This window comes from Oncorhynchus mykiss, chromosome 12, assembly GCF_057628025.1.
Source record: "Oncorhynchus mykiss isolate SJ-2025 chromosome 12, ASM5762802v1, whole genome shotgun sequence".
Classification (NCBI taxonomy): Eukaryota; Metazoa; Chordata; class Actinopteri; order Salmoniformes; family Salmonidae; genus Oncorhynchus; species Oncorhynchus mykiss.
This window is the reverse complement of record NC_143033.1, coordinates 78,548,809-78,562,507: the sequence shown is the minus strand read 5'-3', so window position 1 is coordinate 78,562,507 and position 13,699 is coordinate 78,548,809. Positions and strand designations below refer to the sequence as shown.

The window sequence follows — 13,699 nt, the reverse complement described above, 5'->3', positions numbered from 1 at the left end:
CCCCATTGGACCACAGCAGATGTGATAGGACTTTCCATCTGTGCCAACTGAAATGCTCCCTATTAATATGTGTAGCCAAACTGTGTGTATTAAAGCTCCTTCACTATAGCGATTAGAGGTTGACCGATTAATCGGAAGGGCCGATTTCAAGTTCACACCTTTATTTAACTTGGACATGACGGCCTAGGAACACTGGGTTAACTGCCTTGTTCAGGGGCAGAATGACAGATTTTCACCTTGTCAGCTCGGGGGATCCAATCTTGCAACCTTACAGTTAACTAGTCCAGCGCAATAACGACCTGCCTCTCTCTCGTTGCACTCCACAAGGAGTTACGCGAATGGAGTAAGCCAAGGTAAGTTGCTAGCTAGCATTAAACCTATCTTATAAAAAACCATCATAATCACTAGTTAACTACACATGGTTGATGAGATTACTAGATATTATCTAGCGTGTCCTGCGTTGCATATAATCTGACTGAGCATACAAGTATCTGACTGAGCGGTGGTAGGCAGAAGTAAGGTGCGTAAACATTCATTCAAACAGCACTTTCGTGCGTTTTGCCAGCAGCTCTTCTTTGTGCGCTCTTCATTGCGCTGTTTATGACTTCAAACCTATCAACTCCCGAGATGAGGCTTGTGTAACCGAAGTGAAATGGCTAGCTAGTTAGCGCGCACTAATTGTCATTGTGTTGCTGGTTCGAGCCCAGGGAGGAGAGGGACGGAAGCTATACCTGTTACACTGGCAATACTAAAGTGCCTATAAGAACATCCAATAGTCAAAGGTTAATGAAATACAAAAAATGGTATAGAGGGAAATAGTCCTATAATAACTACAACCTAAAACTGCTTACCTGGGAATATTGAAGACTCATGTTAAAAGGAACCACCAGCTTTCATATGTTCTCATGTTCTAAGCAAGGAACTGAAACGTTAGCTTTCTTACATGGCACATATTTTACATGGAACATATTGCACTTTTACGTTCTTCTCCAACACTTTGTTTTGACATTATTTAAACCAAATTGAACATGTTTCATTATTTACTTGAGGCTAAATTGATTTTATTCATGTATTATATTAAGTTAAAATAAGTGTTCATTCAGTATTGTTGTAATTGTCAATATTACAAATAAATAAAAAAATAAATATATTGGCCGATAAAAATTAAAAAAATTTAAAAAAAAAATGTTTTTAAATAAAAAAAATACATCGGTATCGGCTTTTATGGTCGTCCAATAAATCGGTATCGGCGTTGAAAAATCCTAATCGGTCGACCTCTAATAGTGATGCATGCATATTAAGAAACATCCTCCTTAACCAGTAGCTCCGACCACAAGCCTCGTTGAAATGCATCGCAAACACAGATTCAAAACGAAAGTCAGTCTTACTTAGAAGTCAACAGAAAGTTAGACAGTTGCTGCTTGGAATATTGACAAGAGCCAAGTGCTTTTTTTGAACTTCTGCCACTGGGCTGCCCCATTGGGCAACCAGCTCCGACCAACTGTGGCTCTCTAAGATGTGAATAGACTAGATGCACCACCTGCCACTCCAAACTACCATGACTACAATTAGCAGTTTGTGAGAATTCTAAGCCACCTGACATAAGGAGTGGGGTCCAGCTAGATATCTCAGCATTGGAGAAAAGAGTAGAGCAGCAGTCTTGTGCATTGCCAAAACTCTCATCCAACCCCTTCTCCTGTCATTACTCTCCACTCACCCCCATTATTTATAGGTGGATGTATCTTTCTGGCTTCCTGACGTTTGTTGGGTTATATTAGCTTGAGGCAAATGGAGGAGTGGAGAGAGGCCGCAACATTTTCTTCTGTAAATGTTTTGGGCATAGGATGAACTTGCGCAGTTAATGTCAAGGACTTTGCCGGCTAACTTTGTTTGACAGAGGACCTCTGTTTGGCTTAAGCTGGGCTTGACCCAATTAAGAGCCAACCAATCCAAATAGACAACCCTCACCTGCAAGAAACCTGGAGGGAGGCAAAACACACTGAACAAACTGAGGTTTAGTAAATCTTGGGCTGTGGATCAAACTGGGCTCTAACTGAGGAGATTAATCTCAAGACTGCTTTCCTCTGCAGTCTTAAAAGGCCAGGGCTATTCTACTGGCGGTCCAGATACGGACCATTTATTAATTTAGCCCTGTGATAAATTTTGAACATTTAATTAAAACAGAAGGGAAAAAACTCCCTGCCAAAATACGGACATTCAGTGCCAAAATGACAAGTACTATGGTGGATGTCTATAGTGTAGTTTCTAGCGTCTATTTTTTGTTCATATGAATTTGGCTCTAGCATTTGAACAATATTATGACCCTACTCCTGAAGTATAAGACTCAAGAACACGTGCCTTCCGTTTCCCTCTGAGACTCACAAGTACTCGTTAGAAGGGAGTAAAACAAAGACTACTTCCTTCAGAATGGAATTTGTCATTACCTGATGACATATGTTTGTGTTATTTATTGAGATGTTAAGTTTCCAGATTTTAATTTTTTTATTTTAAAACTTCTTCAGGATCGGTGTGTCCCTTCCACAGGACGGTTGAGCTAACATATATTAAAATCGCATTAGCCGGAGGTTGTAAGTAACAAGAACATTTCCCAGGACATAGACGTATCTGATATTGTCAGAAAGCATAGATGAACAAAAATGTAACGGCACAGTCACATTTACAGTAGTTATTAGTAAAGTAATACCATACTATTGTTTGAGGAGAGTGCACAGTTTTTAACATGAAAAGTTAAACAAATTAGGCATATTTGGGCAGTCTTGGCAATTTTGAACAGAAATGCAAATGATTCATTTGATCAGTCTAAAGCTTCGCACATTCACTGCCGCCATCTACCTGGCCAAAATCGAAATTGCAGGGGGCTGGAATAATACATTACGGCATTTCAAAGATGGTACAAAAAAAAACAAGAGCACGGTTGGTTTTTCTTGGTATACGCTTTTTTTTTGTGTTATATTCTCCTACATTCTTTCCACAAACAAAGTGTTTCCTTTCAAATGATACCAATAATATTCATATCATTGCTTGAGGGCCTGAGTTACAGGCAGTTAGATTTGGGTTTGTCATTTTAGATGGAAATTAAAACATCTATATTTTTTTTAAAGTGGCGGATCCTTATCTTTTAGTAGTTAAAATAGTAAGCGAGCGCTGCGCCTCTTTTCAATGAGAAAAATGTTTTGGTTGCACCTCAACCAACGTCGTCGGTTGAGTGCCCTCCACTTCTTCCCAAATTTATTTTTGCAACATTTAATTTTAAGAAAAGTGTTTTATTGGTGTGCGCGAATTGCTTTTTCCCCCCGCTTTTTTGTAACACAGTTCTTCCGAAGAATAGTCGCATGTGGAAGATGTCTGGCCCGCCTGCAATTCACTTTTTTTTTGTTACACATCTGGCCCATGCACGAATATAGTTGAATAGCCCTGGGCTAGACTGTATCAACAACCCCTCAACAGTGCGAAAGACAAATGGTCATGTTCTGGAGCTTATTCAACCTGAATCTGGGAAGGTTCTAGAGAATTCTCAAGACTAAAGGACAACTTCTGGTCTTGAATTCACTGATCTCTATTTGAGAGCAAGATTTCTCTCACACACACACACAGAATCCCAAAGCTAAAGACCAGTGGAAACCTCCTGCATGTCAATATCAAAATTGAAGCGAAGCAGCAGAGAGACACTGAGATATAGTCATGCAAGCCGTAACAAAAAACACAAAGAGAGAACCACCTAAATAAAAACATTTTACAACACGCGAGACGACCGACTGCGAGCAATTGCAAGAAAGGCCTCCAATGAGTCAGTTCCATGAAAATCCTTTACGAGACGTTCCCATTCACACTTCCTCCGTGGGTGAGTTTACTGTGAGAGAGGTGCATCATAACTGCCCCGCTGAGGACCGGGCCCTGACCCAACACATACGTCAGTTCTGCATTTGCGCACCCCAACACCACCAGTGTCAGAGAACTGAGGTGAACGTCAAATGTGCTCTATGGCTGAGCGGCACTCCCCTATGAATATAAAATGGTAGTTTTTACTAATTAACGGTTACATAGTGAAATATAATCTAACAGATAACTGCAAGAAACAGAGGATGAATTTGTCATTTCCCAATTTGGTAAAAAATGATTCTTTGCCCACATAACCAATAGGGCTGGGAATTGCCAGGGACCTTTCGATAAGATATTATCACGATACTTAATGCCAATATATGTATGGCAATTTGATGTTCCAAACATATTGCCCACTATGTCTGCTGCAGAGAGAATGAGAAAACGAGTTTTGATCAGTCAGGGAAATAAATGTGCTGAAAACATATTGGCTCACTATTTATCAATAAGCTTGAGAACAAGAAATAGGATAAAAATACAGGAGTTATGGCACAGGAACAGAGGACTAGCGCTAGCTAACACTACCTACAGCAGAAAAAAAATAATACTTGAGTCAATGTCGTCCAAAATTAATATTGTGATTTGTAACTATTGATTTTTCCCAGATTACACACGACATAAACTGATGCTATTCACTGGACCCCTACCTACAGTTGACATTGGAAGTTTAAATGTATTTGGCTAAGGTGTATGTAAAGTCAATTTCTCAATTCCTGGTATTTAATCGTAGTAAATATTCCGTCTTAGGTCAGTTAGGATCACCACTTTATTTTAAGAATGTGAAATGTCTAGCAGAGTAATAATAATAATAGCAGAGAATTATTTCAGCTTTTATTTCTTTCATCACATTCCCAGCGGGTCAGAAGTTTACATAGTAATTGAGTGTATTTGCTAGCATTAAATTGTTTAACTTGGGTCAAACATTTCAGGTAGCCTTCCACAAGCGAATTGTCCCATTCCTCCTGACAGAGCTGGTGACAAGCTTTTTCAGTTCTGCCCACCAATTTTCCTTGGGCTTGAGGTCAGGGCTTTGTGATGTCCACTGCAATACCTTGACTTTGTTGTCCTTAAGCCATTTTGCCACAACTTTGTAAATATGCTTGGGGTCATTGTCCATTTGGAAGACCCATTTGCAACCAAGCTTTAACTTCCTGACTGAGGTCTTGAGATGTTGCTTCATTATATCCAAATCATTCTCCTCCCTCGTGATGCCATCCATTTTGTGAAGTGCACCAGTCTCCCCTGCAGCAAAGCACCCCCACAACATAATGCTGCCACCCCCGTGCTTCACGGTTAGGATGGTGTTCTTTGGCTTGCAAGCATCCCCCTTTTTCCTCCAAACATAACAATGGTCATTATGGCCAAACAGTCCCATTTTTGTTTCATCAGAACAGAGGAAATTTCTCCAAAAAGTACAATCTTTGTCCCCATATGTACAGATGCAAACCGTAATCTGTCTTTTTAACGGCAGTTTTGGAGCAGGTTGAGCCTTTCAGGTTGTGTCGATATAGGACTCGTTTTACTGTTGATAGAGATACTTTTGTACCGGTTTCCTCCAGCATCTTCACAAGGTCCTTTGCTGTTGTTCTGGGATTGATTTGCACTTTTGGCACCAAAGTACGTTCATCTCTAGGAGACAGAACGCATCTCCTTCCTGAGCGGTATGATGGCTGCGTGGTCCCAGTGTGTTTATACTTGCGTACTATTGTTTGTATAGATGAACGTGGTACCTTCAGGCGTTTGGAAATTGCTCCCAAGGATAACCCAGACAATTTTTTTATCTGGGGTCTTGGCTGATTTCTTTGGATTTTCCATAGATGTCAAGCAAAGAGCCACCGAGTTTGAAGGTAGGCCTTGAAATACATCCACAGGTACACCTCCAATGATGTCAATTAGAAGCTTCTAAAGCCATAACATTTTCTGGAATTTTCCAAGCCGTTTAAAAAAAAAAGGCACAGTCAACCTAATGTATGTAAACTTCTGACCCACTGGAATTGTGACACAGTGAATTATAAATGAAATGTCGTCTGTAAACAATTGTTGGAAAAATTACTTGTCTCGTGCACAAAGTAGATGTCCTAACAGACTTGCCAAAACCATAAGAAATTTGTGGAGTGGTTGAAAAATTAGTTTTAAAATGACTGCAACCTAAGTGTATGTAAACTTCTGACTTCAACTGTATATGTACAGTACATGGCTACCTCAAACCCCTGCATATCAACTCGGTTCTGTTACTCCCTGTATATAGCCATGTTATTTGTACTTGTTATTTTTATTCACATCACCATTTCCATTTTATACACATTTTTCTTTAGCTAAGCATTATTGGAAAAGGACCTGGGTAAGTAAGCAGTTCACTGTTAGTCTACACCCAGCATGTGACCAATTAGATTGTATTTTATAACCAACTATTAAAAAAGACGTATCAATGTAATGGCTTTGTTATAATTAGGAAATTGAATAGGAGGGACCTTTAAAATTATAACTTTTAGGGTTAAGGCATGTTATTATGCAAAATATGAATTTCTGCAGAATTGGAATATGCAGCGTTTAAGTGATGCACCCGCACACATACAGTGCAGTCGGAAAGTATTCAGATCCCTTGACTCTTTCCACATTTTGTTCCTTTAAAATTGAGCAGAGAAAAAATACACTGCTCAAAAAAAATAAAGGGAACACTTAACACAATGTAACTCCAAGTCTATCACACTTCTGTGAAATCAAACTGTCCACTTAGGAAGCAACACTGATTGACAATAAATGTCACATGCTGTTGTGCAAATGGAATAGACAACAGGTGGAAATTATAGGCAATTAGCAAGACACCCCCAATAAAGGAGTGGTTCTGCAGGTGGTGACCACAGACCACTTCTCAGTTCCTATGCTTCCTGGCTGATGTTTTGGTCACTTTGAATGCTGGCGGTGCTTTCACTCTAGTGGTAGCATGAGACGGAGTCTACAACCCACACAAGTGGCTCAGGTAGTGCAGCTCATCCAGGATGGCACATCAATGCGAGCTGTGGCAAGAAGGTTTGCTGTGTCTGTCAGCGTAGTGTCCAGAGCATGGAGGCGCTATCAGGAGACAGGCCAGTACATCAGGAGACGTGGAGGAGGCCGTAGGAGGTGATCAAGTCAGGGAGGTGATCAAGAACCCGATGGTCACTGACAGAGCTACAGAGTTCCTCAGTGGCGATGGGAGAACCTTTCAGAAGGACAATCATCTCTGCAGCACTCCACCAATCAGGCCTTTATGGTAGTGGCCAAACAGAAGCCACTCCTCAGTAAAAGGCACATGACAGCCCGTTTGGAGTTTGACAAAAGGCACCTAAAGGACTCTGACCATGAGAAACAAGATTCTCTGGGTCTGATGAAACAAAGATTGAACTCTTTGGCCTGAATGTCAAGCGTCACGTCTGCAGGAAACCTGGCGCAATCCCTACGGTGAAGCATGGTGGCAGCATCATGCTGTGGGATGTTTTTCAGCGGCAGGAACTGGAAGAATAGTCAGGATCAAGGGAAAGAAACCGAGCAAAGTACAGAGAGATCCTTGATTAAAACCTGTTCCAGAGCATTCAGGACCTCAGACTGGGGCGAAGGATCACCTTCCAAAAGGACAACGACCCTAAACACACAGCCAAGACAACGCAGGAGTGGCTTCGGGACAGTTCTCAATGTCTGAGTAGCCCAGCCAGAGCCCGGACTTGAACATCCCTGGAGAAACCTGAAAATAGATGTGCAGCGACGCTCCCCCTCCAACCTGACAGAGCTTGAGAGGATATGCAGAGAAGGGAGAAACTCCCCAAATACAGGTGTGCCAAGCTTGTAGCGTAATACCCAAGAAGACTCAAGGCTGTAATCGCTGCTAAAGGTGCTTCAACAAAGTACTGAGTAAATGGGTCTGAATACTTATGAAATGTGAGTAATGCAATACATTTTTTATAGATTTACGAACATTTCTAAACCTTTATTTGCTTTGTCATTATGGAGGTATTGTGTGTAGATTGTTTTTTTCCCCCTCAATCAATTTTAGAATAAGGCTGTAACGTAACAAAATGTGGAAAAAGTCAAGGGGTCTGAATAATTTCTGAATGTTCTATAGATAATAAATTAATCAAAAATTAGTTTGACTCACATCATAAAAGCAGAAAGAGGTTCATTTTTACTACAATTGTGCAAATTTGCTCACACAGAAGCTACACACACACACGAGGATTCACAGAGATTCAATTTCCTCAAATAGAACGCAGTGATGACTCATTCTCTGCTCAGCACCAACTGCAATGTTCTGCTGTAGCAGATAACACCTTTATTTATTAAAATAAATGTTCAGATAAGTTTTTTAGAATAAAGTTTTGTTATTTACCGCACTTGGAGTTCTAAGAGGCTGAACTGTCAATATTTCACACTGCATTGACATTTACATCCCTATTTACTTCCTTGAATGAGATTCCAATTAAGATGTGAGTCATATTGTAAACACTGTACGCTAAATATAGCCATAGAAATGTGGAGGAGTTACAAATAAGTAATGATTTGGAATATTAATTGATAGAAATAATTTAGAATAAAATCAGGTCATTGAAAAATAAAACATTGTCAAGTTCACAGTTTATTTGGGGGAATATACAACTGTTCACCCCTTAAACTTGTGGGAATAGGCCTATATGGATAGGGACAAATTGACATTGTTCTAACAGAAGAAATATTTTTAAAAGCATAAGCATGATAGAAAATTGAAAGAGCACTTTAAAAAAATGGGAAACAGTTCACCTGGTACAGGTCTGAATCCAAACATTACACTGTTGATTTTATGTCCATTTACTGCACTTTTCACAGCATTTGTCAATAACGAAATCTAAAAGTACTCTGGATACATTGTTACATAAGAATATTAAATTGCAGTAGGTGCAAGAAGGGTTTGAGTGACAGGTCCAACTAGTGTTCACACGTCTCCAAATGCACTTTTATAACAAGGAAAGACCCTTCAACTATAGAGGTGCTTTTTTGAACTCTCCTAGCTTTGCCATTGAGGAACTGAGGCACGCTTGCCCTTTGTCCCTGCGTCCCCACCTTCACACAATTCCAGTTGTTGTTTAGGCAATCCCAAAACTTTTAAATAGAAATCCCTCTGGGTCAGGAGGGAATCATTTGAAAGCTTAATATATTGCCAACATAATATACCATCTTAGTGTTAGGCTTTCAAAAGGCACTTCAGACAAACAGATTGCAATTTTGGTGTGCATAGAACGTAGTCATGAGTGCATTCAAGTTAGTGTTCCGCGGCAAATTCTCAATACGACAAACCTAGGCTCATTCTGTTCAGGTCAACCCAGGGTATTACACCTTGACCAAACCAGCTCCAAGTGTGCATCTGCATATTGATTTTGTCTATCCCGAGCAGACGCGTTCATGACACGCAGGTGAACAAACAATATTAAATTTGGGGAAAACACACATGAAACACGGGAGATAAACACTGGGTTGTTATTTTACCAGAAATGCATATGGCCTTTTTGCTGGATATCTTTGTATAATTTTGACCCATTTTGAACACACAAAAATTGTGTGTTCTCTACCCAATTTATTCAGCATGCAACACGTCATCCTTGTAACTTTGGATCAAACATAGCGATCATAAACGTTAAGTGTAAATGACATGTTTTCAAATATGGAAATGTGAAGTGCACATTTGGACTCACAGGTGTTTGGTTTGCTTGTATGACATCAAAGCCATATTATAACACTCAATGTCTCATCTTTCAGAACACATCAACTCCTCTCATTTACAGCGTTTCCCGCACCAAGACAATTTCAAATGTCGCCCAATTAGGCAGGGCAGGATGAGGGAAACTTGTCACGCACGGTGCTCAAGTTTATAATAGCTGTCAGTCAAAACCGATACAGTGCTGTGAAGCGTAGAATCTGAGCTCTGACGTCACGTATAAGCATGTTACTCTACAGCCACTGCGTTCCAATCCGCTGATCAATGACAAAAACTGCCATGCTCAACCAGTATGTATACAATATGACCGGGACTGTGCAAGTGGAAAGGTCTACTGATCATAAATGGTAAAGTAAGAATGCCTTGATAGGCTAGCCTATAAAAATTGGGGGAAAACAGATTGTGAAAAAGAAGGACAACGAATGAAAGAAAATGGAGTGTAAGCGGCTGGTTTAGCTTGTGTTGATTGATGCAAATCAATACGTTCCTGCAGTCAAGATAGGAACTTGCCACTCATATTGGAACGGAGTCAAAACATTCCTGGAAACAAGCATGTTCAAAAGGATATGAGACCCTTAGTGTGAACTCATTATACAGAGAAACTGAACGTAAATATGGCTGTGATTGTGTCTTTGTCCATCTATTGGAGAGCGGTTGGTCATATAATACGTACTAAGCACTACAGCTGGGCGATATGGACAAATCCTTATTGCAATAAATACCTGAATAATGATAAATAGAACACTAAGTTCAGCGAATGTTGTGTATCCTTTAAAATTACTACAACTTGTTTGATGGTTGTAGCCATCAATTGTCCCATTAACAAATCTCACATACAGTACCTTCAGAGAGTACTCATTAACATCCCTTGACTTTCTCCACTTTGTTTTAGACACAATTAAAAAATATTAAATTGAGATTAATGGCCTACACACACACACCATAATGTCAGTGGAGGTATGTTTTTCTAATTAAAAAAAACAAGACGTCTTCAGTCAATAAGTATTCAACCACTTTGTTATGGAAAGCCTAAGTTCAGGAGTAAAAATGTGCTTAACAAGTCGTAAGTTGCATGGACCCACTGTGCGCAATAAGTGTTAAAAAGCTGCAATATGTAACTTTTTGGGAGAACCGACCAAATTCAAGCTATTTCTATGCTTCCTGTTTTTAAGTTTTGTTTTTGCACATTATCTTCAAATAGCAGAAAATACAATACTGTTATGGAAAATATATTTCACAGTGATTTAAAAATGGTACATTTATGGTACGTATATTCTATACGACTTGTTTTGTCAAACAGAAATTTTGCAAACTATTTGAATTTTAACAACCAGGAATAGGTGGAGCGATTTATGCATAGTGCATCTTTAACGTCATTTTTTAATGAATACCTCATCTCTGTATCCCACACATACAGATAATCGTAAAGGTCCCTCAGCCGAGCAGTGAATTTAAAAACACAGATTCAACCAGAGGTTTTCCAATGCCTCGCAAAGGGCACATATTAGTAGATGTGTAAAAAAGGAGACATTGAATATCCCTTTGAGCATGGTGAAGTTATTAAATACACTTTGGATAGTGTGTCAATACACCCAGTTACTACAAAGATACAGGCGTCCTTCCTAACTCAGTTGCCGGAGAGGAAAGAAACGGCTCAGTGATTTCACCATGGAGGTCAATGGTGACTTTAAAACAGTTACATAGTTTAACGGCTGTAATAGGAGCAAATGGAGGATGGATCAACAACATTGTAGTTACTAACCTACTTGACAGAATGAAGAGAAGGAAGGCTGTACAGAATTTTTTTAATTCTCATAACATGCATCCTGTTTGCAAAAAGGCACTAAAGTAATACTGCAAAAAATGTGGCAGTGTTATGTTGGGGTCAAATCCAATATATTAAATAAAATCAAACTGTCACATGCACCAAATAAAATTAACTCTTTCTTGAACTGCATTGTTGGTTAAGAATATATTTACCAAATAAACTAAAATTAACACAATAACAAGGCTATATACAGAATACCACTCTCCATATTTTCAAGCATAGTGGCGGCTGAATCATGTTATGGGTATGCTTGTAATCGTTAAGGACTGGGGAGTTTCAGGATATAAAAAAAAGAAAAAGAGCTAAGTACAGACAGTAATCGTCGAGGAATACCTTGCTTAGTCTGCTTTCCACCAGACACTGGGAGACGAATTCACCTTTCAGCAGGACAATAACCTAAAACACAAGTCCAAATCTATACTGGTGTTGCTTACCAAGAACACAGTGAATGTTCCAGAGGTGCTGAGTTAGATTTTCAAGTAGATTTAAGTCAAAGCTATGGGAAGACCTGAAAATGGTTGTCTAGCCATGATCAACAACCAATTTGACAGAGCTTGAAGAATTTTGAAAAGCATGAACGGTAAGCAAATATTTAATACTTATGTAAATGTGATATTTCTGCATTTCCTTTTCAATAAAAATTGTCAAAAATGCCAAAAAAAACCCACATCATTTTGGCATTGAGGCCGTGGTCACCAACCTAAGTAAAGACAACTTTCGCATTTAAAAAAAAAAGCATGCCGAGATCTACCACTTATATTTTAACATTTCCCTAATAAAAACTTCTGTAGGAATCAGGTTTGTGCAGTAGGCAGGCCTAATACATTATCACAGCATATTGGCTATATGCCTGGCCTGCCAATATTGTTAATCTCAGACCACATTATATTTTAAACCCGAGCTTTGATAATAAAAATAGATCATCAGCTTGCCACAGTAGAGTATTAATTGAAATAATTTCAATATTTATTTTACTGCACAGATGGTAAGCTACCTGCATCTGATGGTGATTAAGACAACTGAAATGAAGAATAAAATGAGGGGGAAAAAGTAAAATCACAACATCAGTGATGTTCAGGTGGGAAATTCAGGGCTCTAGAAAGATGCCCGAGTTTCCGCCTTGGAATTCCAAGTTGGATTACCGCTTTTTTTTTTTTTACACAATATTTTTCCCAGCCAGATCTAATTTTATTCTTCTGAGTTCCCAGTTGACTTGAGCGCATTGAAGTCGTAGATGCCCGAGTTCCTAGTTGTTTTGAACACGGCATTAGTCTCAGCGGAGGGAGGGAAAGAGCAGCAGAGGGTCAAGCCTCTCGCGGTTCCTGCTCTCTCCTTCCTTTCTCGGGTCAGTATCATCGGAGGAGAGGGGACACAGTCTTCAACCTGATGGTGAAACGAGTCACACCACATCTGCCTCAAGCACAAATTAATATCGTTCCTATGACCAGAGAAAGTGAAATATTCAAATAGACAAGCTGCTAATAATAATAATAATAATAATAATAAAAACCCAAGGCTACCTATACACTCGGCTACTCATTCATTGCAGCGCGAGTAGGAGTTTTATGTTTTGTAATAGCTTGGAATAAAAATGTGACAGTGCTGAATAATTAAAATAATTCAACATGAAGTCCCTTATAAAAACAGCAGCTCTTTGCTGTATTATTTCACCGTCTCTCTCTGGTCATGTTTAGAAGCTAGGAAATCTCACGTAGGCTCGTATCAAACTTGAAGGCACTGATTTGCACTATCCACCGGACAGAACGACAAATTAAATAGCTAAAAATGCTAACACTTGTGTGTAGATGGGTTTCAAAAATAGATAAAATATATATTTTGAATTCAGTCTAAAAATAAAATGTGGATTAAGTCCAGGGGTATGAATACTTTGAAGGCACTGAAACTTTATTTATTTCTCTACTATAGGCTACTTATTGTAATGAACCATCAACAAAATTCATGCGATAAGTGATCGGTATGGTCGGTGTCAATTTACCGTGCCAGCTCTACAATACACTTAAAATGGGTCACCAATTACCTTCATGCAGGCCACTTACGGGTGCTGTTCTACAGCCATCATGACTTTTTTAGCCTCTTGGAACAGCACCAAACAGAACGTTACCTGGCTAACAAAGGCCCTTACGCTATACAAACCCCTCAGTCCGGTACTTCCGGACAATTTAACACATTTTTGCCTTAGCAGGATTCGAGCTCTTGGAGGAGCTCTCTGTGTTCCTGGCTGATCGAAC

At 39.4% G+C, this 13,699-nt stretch overlaps 1 protein-coding gene across 2 annotated transcripts in view; it reads right to left on the bottom strand.

The window, feature by feature from the left end:
- LOC110538386 (histone deacetylase 5) overlaps positions 1–13,699 on the bottom strand; it is an 85,348-nt gene that overhangs the window by 59,675 nt on the left and 11,974 nt on the right. The window lies entirely within an intron of this gene.